The sequence below is a fragment of the Lactuca sativa genome, chromosome 8 (assembly GCF_002870075.4).
Source record: "Lactuca sativa cultivar Salinas chromosome 8, Lsat_Salinas_v11, whole genome shotgun sequence".
In the NCBI taxonomy this organism is placed as follows: Eukaryota; Viridiplantae; Streptophyta; class Magnoliopsida; order Asterales; family Asteraceae; genus Lactuca; species Lactuca sativa.
Window position 1 is genome coordinate 113,624,935 of NC_056630.2, and position 10,050 is coordinate 113,634,984.

The 10,050-nt window shown below is 36.4% G+C and overlaps 1 pseudogene; it reads left to right on the forward strand.

Moving 5' to 3' along the window:
• Nucleotides 1–6,388: 6,388 nt before the first annotated feature.
• On the forward strand, nt 6,389–9,770 carry LOC128127817 (MLO-like protein 14; annotated as a pseudogene).
• Nucleotides 9,771–10,050: the final 280 nt, after the last annotated feature.

A 10,050-nucleotide genomic window follows, 5' to 3' on the forward strand; every position in this document is an offset into this window, starting at 1 on the left:
CTTACTCAACACATATTCGAAAGTGCATCACAGCTAACAGCAACTCCTAGGCTAAGGCATCACAAATCAGGTCACTCTAGTCCTAAAATATGAAATACCTAGCCTATCTCTAGCATGAATAATATCTCATAACATATTTCATAACACAAAAGTAATGGTATTTTGGGAAATCACTGTTCAGGCTCTGGCTGATTGTACACACTGCTCCTTCCCGCTTTCTCTTAGAAACTCTTACTCGTTTTAGAAAAATCATTTATTTTCAAAATTTTCCTCATTTCCTCAGTTTGAGTCAATATATACCCGAAGGTACATCCGAATCCCTCAAACCAAGGCTCTGATACCAACTTGTAACGACGTGAAAATTCAAAACAATTTTTCATTTTTAAAATGCATACTCTTCATAACATATCATATAAAAATCTCTTTTATTCAATTACAAAGCACAACTCCATTATTAATCCAGGATCCTCCTAACTCTTTCTCTGGTGTGTACAATCAAGCCGGTGTCGTCCCGTGATCTTGAGAAGAAAACCTGAAACACATAACACATAACACGGTAAGCACGAAGCTTAGTGAGTTCCCAAAAATACCACATACAAAACATATTAGCCACTCGAGGCTATAACTCTGTCTGACCCTTTGGTCAATGTGTCTCAGTGGGACCCTCCAGTCCCATAACTCTATGGACCCTCTGGTCCTAACTCTGTGGACCTTCCGGTCCTAACTCTGTAAACTCTGTAACATACATAGCATAAATCACATAGAAATAATGCAGTGTATCACATCATATAAATAGCATACAAAATACTTTGTCACATAACTCTAATTACCACTCTAGGTAAAGTATAGTGAGAAGACTCACCTCGGATGATGAACATCTCCTATAGATGTTGTTGATACGCACCAGCCTCTATCTCTATGCCAAACCCACAATTATCTCAATTAGGAACTAGATCAAATCCCTTACTTATTAGGTCTAAAGATAGACCACCTACCAGCCCATCAATGCCCTAAACCCATTGGGCCCACCAAGGGCCAATAATAAATGGGTCCCCACACGGCCTAATTTCCCAAACAAAAAGGCAAGCCCAAACCAAGGGCCCAAAGCACATATATATACACTTCTCTAGTCCAAGACTCTATTGAATGAGGTCCAACTCCAGGCCCAACACTCAAGGCCCAATATAATGCTTAGCCCAAAAACCCCCAGAAGGAGTTACTGAAGGGTTTTGGTCATAAGACATCCTATGTGCTCATACAAACCCTAATGCTTGGATCTAGGTTTCTCTATTGTACATGCTTTGAATCCAAGACTATAAACCCTAATTCTAGCATATGGAAATCAATATTAACATATATTTAGGTTTATGATATTACCTTGATTGTTATGTGGCAATAACAATCCCAATTCCTCCTTGAATTGACTTTGGAAGGCTTAGAGTCACAAGTGTCACTCCTCTAATGGTTCACAAACACCATAAGCAAGAGGATGAAGAGGAGAGAGGATGGAGGCTGCCAAAACCGTGTGAAAACCCTAGAAGGTTGCTTGTCCACGTTTTTGAGCCTTAAGGGTTCTATATATAGTGAGGCGATTAGGGTTATCTAACAAGGAAACCCTAATTTGGTTGCTTAAGCCCTAAGCAACCCATAGACTCCTTTAATCAATCCCTTGGACGATTTCCTTATGGGTTTCCCCATAGAATTCGTCCACCTCTTGATTCAAGGCAATCCATGGCCCAAATTGCAATTATCTTATAATTATAATTTCAGTCCCTTAAGTTTAATTAATCTCTTTTAGTCACAAAACTAATTACCAATTAGTTATTGACTAATATTAATTAAACAATATGATTTCTCCTTTAATATATTATTCTCATAATATATTAATAAATCATATTTAATCCTTTCTCTCCATAATTCATCCTATCAAGTTGCTTTGGTGAAGGCAACCCAAAAGGACCATGCACCATCGGGTCAAGTACATACCAAAATAGTTATGGACTTAGACACTAATCCAACAGTCTCCCACTTGGATAAGTCTAACAACTATTTTGCGTATGACTTCAGATCCTGATCTGCAATCGTAGCTTTCCAAAGCCGCTGTCAACTCTGATCATATCAGATACGCGTGTCCTTAGATAAGGGATCATATATTCCTCCATTCTAGATATCATATGAGATATGATTTCAAATCATTCTCTTTGTACTATATCTCGATTCCCGATTTATGATGACTGACTAATTGAACAAATCAAATTAGCCCTAGCCCGGCCGAGCATTTACGTTTGTCATCACTAAATCATCGAGGGGCCTAAAGATATCGCTTTTATCCTTCTTTGGATAAAAGGAACGGATAAACTTTGATACAATGCTCGCTTGCACTCACGCACCGAATCACACACAACAATATGTTTTATAACACCAAGTTACTAGTGCGTTTACATATTATCAATGTGCAACCGATTCGCAAGATACAACTTACACATCTCGGTTTCAAGAATATAAGATGTTATCGTCTCACCAATCACTCGTGATACAATTCATGGAGTGATCCAAGTGAGTGTGGGTTTAATCCAATGCTCAAATCATATTCATAAGCACTCATGAACGTTGCAGCAAACATTTGCTTATGTCTAATGCCCTTTAGACAATCCACACACCAATTCACGACAGTCTTCTTTCATATCTACTTCCAACATATGAACGACTGTGGCCCATTCGAATAATTCGATTATTCTTAATAAACTCAATTATTCTGGAAGTCAAAACATGCAAAGTGAAACACAAGAATAATACTAATCCCACATGGCCTCAAACCTTTGAGTATAAATAAAACACCTTTTATTTATCACCATATCGATTACTCATTATTTGTCGTTTCGGGTAATCAACTTCTTACTTGAATTCCAACACTTGTCCCATGCTCCTAGCATGCACACAATGTTTACCTATGGTTCTTACTTTGTGAAATAGATCACATTGGACACATTTCCAATCATTCTCATTTCTCAACTCCAAATCCGTTTTTCATAAGTTAAACAATATCAAATTCTTGTTACTTATAGAATATGCTAGATTCTAACATTCTATGCAACTATCCTTTCGTAATGTCACTGCACCAAAGTCACAAAGACTATTGCCAATGATATTACAAAGTCCCCTATCGGAGATTGTTACAAGACAATTCCTTAGATACGATGTCTCTTACTCAAAGTACATTCCTTTGAACATCCTTTTGCATAAAAGTTTCTAATCTAGACATAGATTTTCAATATTCAATTCCCAATATGGACACGCTTCCATATTTTCCATATGACAACTCATTCTTAATAGAATCTTATCTATTCGTAATTATGTCAATATGGTCCATCCGGTATGGAAACATTTCCATAATTTCCATATGACAACTCATTCTTAATAGAATCTTTTCTATTCATAATAATGTCGATATGGTCCATCCAATACCATGCTTCCAACTACTCACAAGCGACCAATCCTCGTCGAACTTTGGATTGTCCTTTGATAGTTGTTTAATTATTTTAGTCAAAACCAATTCTAGTCCTTTTTCCCTCTAAATGCGCTAGACATTTGGAAAATTTTAGAATGGTCAAACATTAAAGCATTTGCAATCGATCCTATACCCGAAGTGTATGGGACACGACGCATAATGTTTTATTTGCTGTGTTCTCAAAATTCGAATTGTGAAGAGGAATGCCGTAATCATAATCGAAATTTTAAGAACACACTATGTACCTTTGACTAAGTTTATTAACATTTCTCAACCTAATCCTTTAGATTTGAAATGAAGCATAATATTCTCTCCCTTAATTATAGCAAAACAACCTTTCAACTCTTACAACTTTGCAAAGTATGACTCTTGTTTTCTATAATTAATATTGCTAACCTTGCAATACTTTCCTTAATAATCATACAATCATATCTTTTATGTTCCCACTATGATGATTATTATAAAACATAACACTTATGCTCCCACTAGCTTCGACATGTATTCATAAACATCTTAACTATAAGAAAACAATACTTATTGAATTTCTTAAGTTCATGTTTCTAATACTTAGTTCTTTGATAATCCTTTATCAATGCTTCTTGGACTTATACACTTTTGCCTTCGATAGTTCATATGTGTGTCTAAACAATTAAGACTAATTGCCAAACCTCACAATTCAATTTATGGAAAGGGATACCGTAACCATAATCGAATTCGAGAATGCAATTTTACAATCACTATCTTCTTAAAATCTCTCTTAGTGAAAGCATTTCCTCACAATCATTTTCATGAAGGAGGAAATCTTATGACACTTAGATTTAAACGGTGTATGTGTTCCTATCCATGTGAATTTGTTAAAACCAAAGTTTACGACAAATTCAAACTCATATGGACCGAACTTTCTTAATCTTGATTTCTTGCCTTTTGGTAGCACAGCTGCCCACCATGTCTTCCAAGTAGTTAAGCAGCTCACCCTTTCCTATCAATGTACCTTTCATCGATTAAGGTGCTTTGCCATTTATGCGTTCAAAATGAGAACTCATAGAACTCACATGCATAATTAACTCAATTGAAATAGCACAGAAACAAAATAATGTCAACACGATAGGTTGTAAACCTCAACTCGTGTCCTAGTGATGATTGATAAGGTTTATTTGATTTGTTCTCAAAACCTTTCAAGACCATTAAGACTCCCACTGACTCTTTGACATATAAGATTCTCTTGTCAAAACATTTCTTGACAAACAAATATTCAAGAGTTAGTGTAGCTTTTATCAAAACTCTTCATAAATTGGTCCTAGTTGGTCTTTGTCTTATCTAAGACATCACAACTTACCACATTTAATGAATGTTTTAAACCTTCTTAATACTTTTCATAAAATTCCCAATCTTAGTTACTTAGGCAAAAGTGAATTGATGCAATTCCATGAAATTACACTTTGTGCCCTTGTGAAGACGTTAGTGGAGCGTGTGTGGTTTACCGGCACACTAAATGGTTCTAAGCAAAGGTAGCAAAGGGTGACTCAATTTTTGTCATAGTTCGGTGGAGCGTGTGTGGTTTACCGGCACATCGAATAGGTGACTGTAACATGTGAGGGCACCATGTAAGTTTGCATGGTTATTCACACCCGCTTTGTGATCCTCGGCATCCCAGTCACAAACAAGAGGGGCATATCGAGATTTAAACATGCCATTGAAAGTTCAATGAATCTCAAAGGATCTAGGAGTTTTCATAGATTTAAAACTTAAATTTCTTTTTTGTTTTTCATGGTGGAAATTAGTGAATCGTCATTCACTTACCTTCAAATGTTCTGCAATTTGGGTTACGACATCCCTCTCCCGAGTTGTAGAATATTGTGTTGGGTCCTAGCCTTAGTATCTCATTTGGGTGATTTACTGAGGACTCAATCAATCAACTAACTTGAATTCGTTTTCTCCTGTTTTGTAGATGTCAAAGTTTGACAACTATGGTCTTCTCAAATCCCGTGGAACAAGCATTCCACATGAAGATGATATTCCACGATTGGATCGAGGAACAAGAGATCATGCTTCACTTCCTCCTCCTCCTCAAATTATTCTCCCTAACCCACAAGTTCAAAGGCTTGAAAAGTTCAAGATCACTCAAGCCCTTTTGGCAAGTAAACATAAAGAAGGAAAGTCGGTGTGTGCACATGTCCTAGGGATGAAGTCACACATTAATAGGTTAAGAATGTTGGGATCTGTTGTCTGTGAGGAAATGGCTGTTGATTGGGTTCTTCAGTCACTTCCTAACTCATATAGTAAGTTCGTAAGAGAGTACTATATGATGAACCGCGACGTGACCCTTATAGATCTCACCTATATGCTTATTGCTGCTGAATCAGCAATGGTTTGGCGCAATAGAAAAGCAAACACTAAAAGAAAAATAGCCTTTTACGACGCGCAAACCACGACACTCATTGATTTACGTTACGCATAAGAGAGTAACATTAAAAAAGTGTCATCTCTTCAAAAAAATTAAGGATTTAGGTCACGCATTATTGCGTGCCCTTAAATTAGTGTCTATTGTAAAAAAACACGGAGGGCACTTTATGTAATACGTGCATCCTTTATGAATGTCGCTTTATATTTTTTTTAAGAAGCGCGCCTCCCTTTAGAGGGAAAATGAAATCCCAAAATTTTTTAAACCCTCGCCTTCTTTTCCCTCGACTCCACCCCGACCCCAACCCTCACCCACATCCACTGCCTCTAATCCTCGTTGCCTCCTCTAGCCTCATACTGCGCGTACTGTTCATCTTATAACAAAATCATAAGGGATTTAGGGTTTTTTCAAAAGGATCGCTACATCTGCTCACTTCCGCTCACCTCTTACCTCCGGAGACCTCCGCTCAACTCTTCCCAATGGCGACCTCGAGTTCATCTCACCTCACCTCACCGAGGTGAAACCTCTTACCTCCGACTCCTCAAGCTCACAAGAATATGATTTAGGGCTCGTTACATTATACCTATGTCAAACTTACAAGGAGATTAAGGGCTTTGCGACTTAATCGGACGTGGCGGCGCTGAATCTTCCGATAATGCTGTCGGAGGTGGTTTTGGTGGTTACTTAGATTCTAACGATGATGAAAATGACGGATTCGATGATGTGGAGATTCCGGTGGCTCATCTGGTGTCAGACTATAACATCACGATCGACGCGCTCCCAACTAGTTCAATCAACGATCTGCATGAAATCGCAAAAAGGATGGTCGCTGCCGGCTACGGAAAAGAATGCTCGCTTGCTTACAGCACCTGCCGGAGGGAGTTTTTGGAAGAAAGCCTCTCGAGATTAGGTTTTTTAGGGTTACAGAATTCGAGTAAACCTCTAGAAGACGCCGACAACGATGTTGAAATCGAGAAATGGGTCAAAGCAATTAACATTGGTTGTTCGAGTTTTTTACCCTAGCGAGCGACACCTTTACAAATGATATACTCCAAATCTTCAGATGCAGCCGTTGAGGTGCCAGAAGCTTCAGATGCTGCTTAGAAATACACTGGTGCTAAATCAGAGGTACTTCAATTCTTGATTGTTTTAGCTTTGTGGTTTATTTTATTTTATATTTTTCTGCCTGATGCAGATCATAGTTTGAAAGCTTCAATTTGCCTTCTGAAATTGAGCTAAATTAGTCAAGCTTAAAAAACTATGATTCCATTTTGAAAATGTGGATATTCATATTACGAAGTACTCTTACGTTCTCAGGATTATAGTTATGTGTTATCATGCGTAGTAACATTCAGGACTTATAGATTGTTTTAGCTGAAGAGGACTCTTGTTTGAGTCCAAACTAAAGTGACATCAGTAGTAACTTTTACTGAGTACCTGTTGAGTTATGTGTTTTTACAAGTAAATCATTAAGCATGTGATTTATGTATCTCTGCAATTGCATGCTGTCAACTTGACTGCTTTATGATGATTAAGATATGTTGTGTTCCTTTCCACATGGCTCAACAGAAAACCGTGTTGGACCATCTTTAAACTACGTGCTGGACGTGTTGCAGTAAATGGTATGGGAGCACAACTATGGAAATCTTTATTTATCTTTCCTTCTGGTTTTAGTTTCTTGCATATTTGGTTCTCGTGATACATTTTGTTACAAAAGTGATATGAAAATTCTAATTTACCCATTTTTTAAAAAATTTGTATCTTTGGGAAACGTGGAAAACATAATGGGCGTGGAAATTAACAGCATGCAGTAGCTATTGTAAAACTATCAAAATTAACAGGTATGTCGTCCCTCCTGTACATAAGTTCATTAGAACACACATTACTAGACAAATACATAAGGCATATAAAACAGAGAACTACCCTTGTCATACACTTGTACTTATATATCTAATTAATCATCATTCTTGAATATAATAATTGCTTTTGTTTTTAATCATATTAGATGATGTTATTTAGTAACAACTTGTTTACTTGTGCAGAAACATCAAGAGATGAGACAATGCGGAGGCAGTCAACTATGGTCAAATTCCACTCATCCAACTCTTTGCTTACAAATGCTCTAGTTACTTGGATGGTAAGTACATTACATTTTTATATCCCTATTTTCCCATTAACAATCATTATAACTTACAAGAAATTAGTTACATTGACTATTATCCATATATTTTTTGTTTAAATTGGTTTACAGATATGTATTTTTATACAATTTGGGCTTTATGTTGTTCGTGCAGATTACCTTACTCTGCGTTGTTTAAATTGTATATTTTTGTAGTACACCTTTAACTTTGTAATATATTAAGTTGAGTCCCCTTAATTAAATTGCAATATAGGTGTTCAAATTATGCCATATATAAACCTTATTGTTGAATCTGTTACCTTGAAATTATTGTTCACGGTTGTTTGTTTTTCTTGTTATTGGCAGAACCACAACCTCACATCAAAATATGATTTTCACAGTTATATGATTCGATCCATGGAAGAAGAATTTCAAAGAAGAGTTGAAGTAAGGTAAGGAACTTTCACATCTGTAGTAATTTTTTTTATTTCTTACTCTTTTTCATTAATATAAAGATGCTTTGTTGATTCCTTGCAGTGGTCCACTATGGGGATTTGTGGTGGCCTTTATGCTCTTTAACATAAAAGGTATTAATTTTATACTGAACAGGCTTTCTAGGGTAATTTTCAATGGTGAGGGCGTTCACGTCTTTTGCATAGTGTGACTAAATAATTGTACCTTGCTTGCAGGATCGAATCTTTATTTTTGGATTGCTATCATTCCTATTACTGTAAGAAGTCACTTTTATCATTGCTAGCTTGTGGGGACCAAACTGCAACATGTTAATGCTACTTTGGCACTTGAAAGGGTTGCAAATACAGGAGGCTTCTTTGCTGAAAGAAGGTTAAAGCCTCGAGATGAACTCTTTTGGTTTAAAAAGCAAGAACTTTTGCTCAACTTAATCCATTTTAATCTTTTCCAGGTTTGTGTAGTTTCCTTCCATTTTATTCTTCATTTCCATCAAGTGTTTGTTTTTAGGGCTAGTAAAACAACTTCATAACTCATGATCAATTCGTATGTAGAAAGCGTTTGAGCTAGCTTCTTTCTTTTGGTTTTGGGTAATTTCTTCTACTTAATCCCCTAACATATTTTCATCTCAAAAGTTGGCATTATATATTTATACATCAACTATGCACTTTTGTTATTCTAGTGGAAATTCAATTATAATGATTTTTTCATCAAGAACCACATGCTCGTGTACATACACCTGTTTTTAGGGTTTGAATGAAGTTCCTTTCAATTTTGACATGAATTTCATATAAAATTAAACCTCTCAGTATTCTTATCTCTTGTTTCCATTATCCAGGTTTGTGGGCCAATTCTTATGCAGCTATATCACCCCACCACTCTATGCCCTAGTTACCCAGGTATGATTTTTTCATGAAAATATCCAAAAAGATGTGGGAGACTCCGACATATACAGACACTTATATGACAGTGTCGCAATGATATGGGATACAGTAACATGAACAGTGTATTATTGTACACAGATGGGTACGAATTACAAGGCAACATTAATTCCACAAAGTATAAGAGATACAATCCATGGATGGGGAAAGGATGCAAGGAGAAGAAGAAGGTGGTTAGGCATATATGGAGATGATTCAATGGTTCACACGGATACAAGCACAGTCATATCTGTTGAGGAATTAGAGCTCCGTGAGTCGGTACCAACATGTGTGTATATGTATCCTTTTCATACCATGAAGCCTTTGATCATTCTGTTACATGTTAGTTTTTAAAGTCCATTGTTTCTCATTCGTCCATTTAAATTGGATTTGTCGCTATCTAACTTCTCATAGTCACTTATTGGTTTTTTGTTATATATGCTTAAATCATAACAGCTATCATGACAACGTTCAACAGTAGCAGAAGATGTATACGTGTTCTTGTGCTACTATTGTGGATTCAGGAACATCCTTGCTTACTGGTCCAACTGTATGTATCTCACATGAAGTTTCTGTTAGAACTATTAATCTCAGGGATTTCAAGTTTTTCATATTTCTTGTATCTAATTATTTT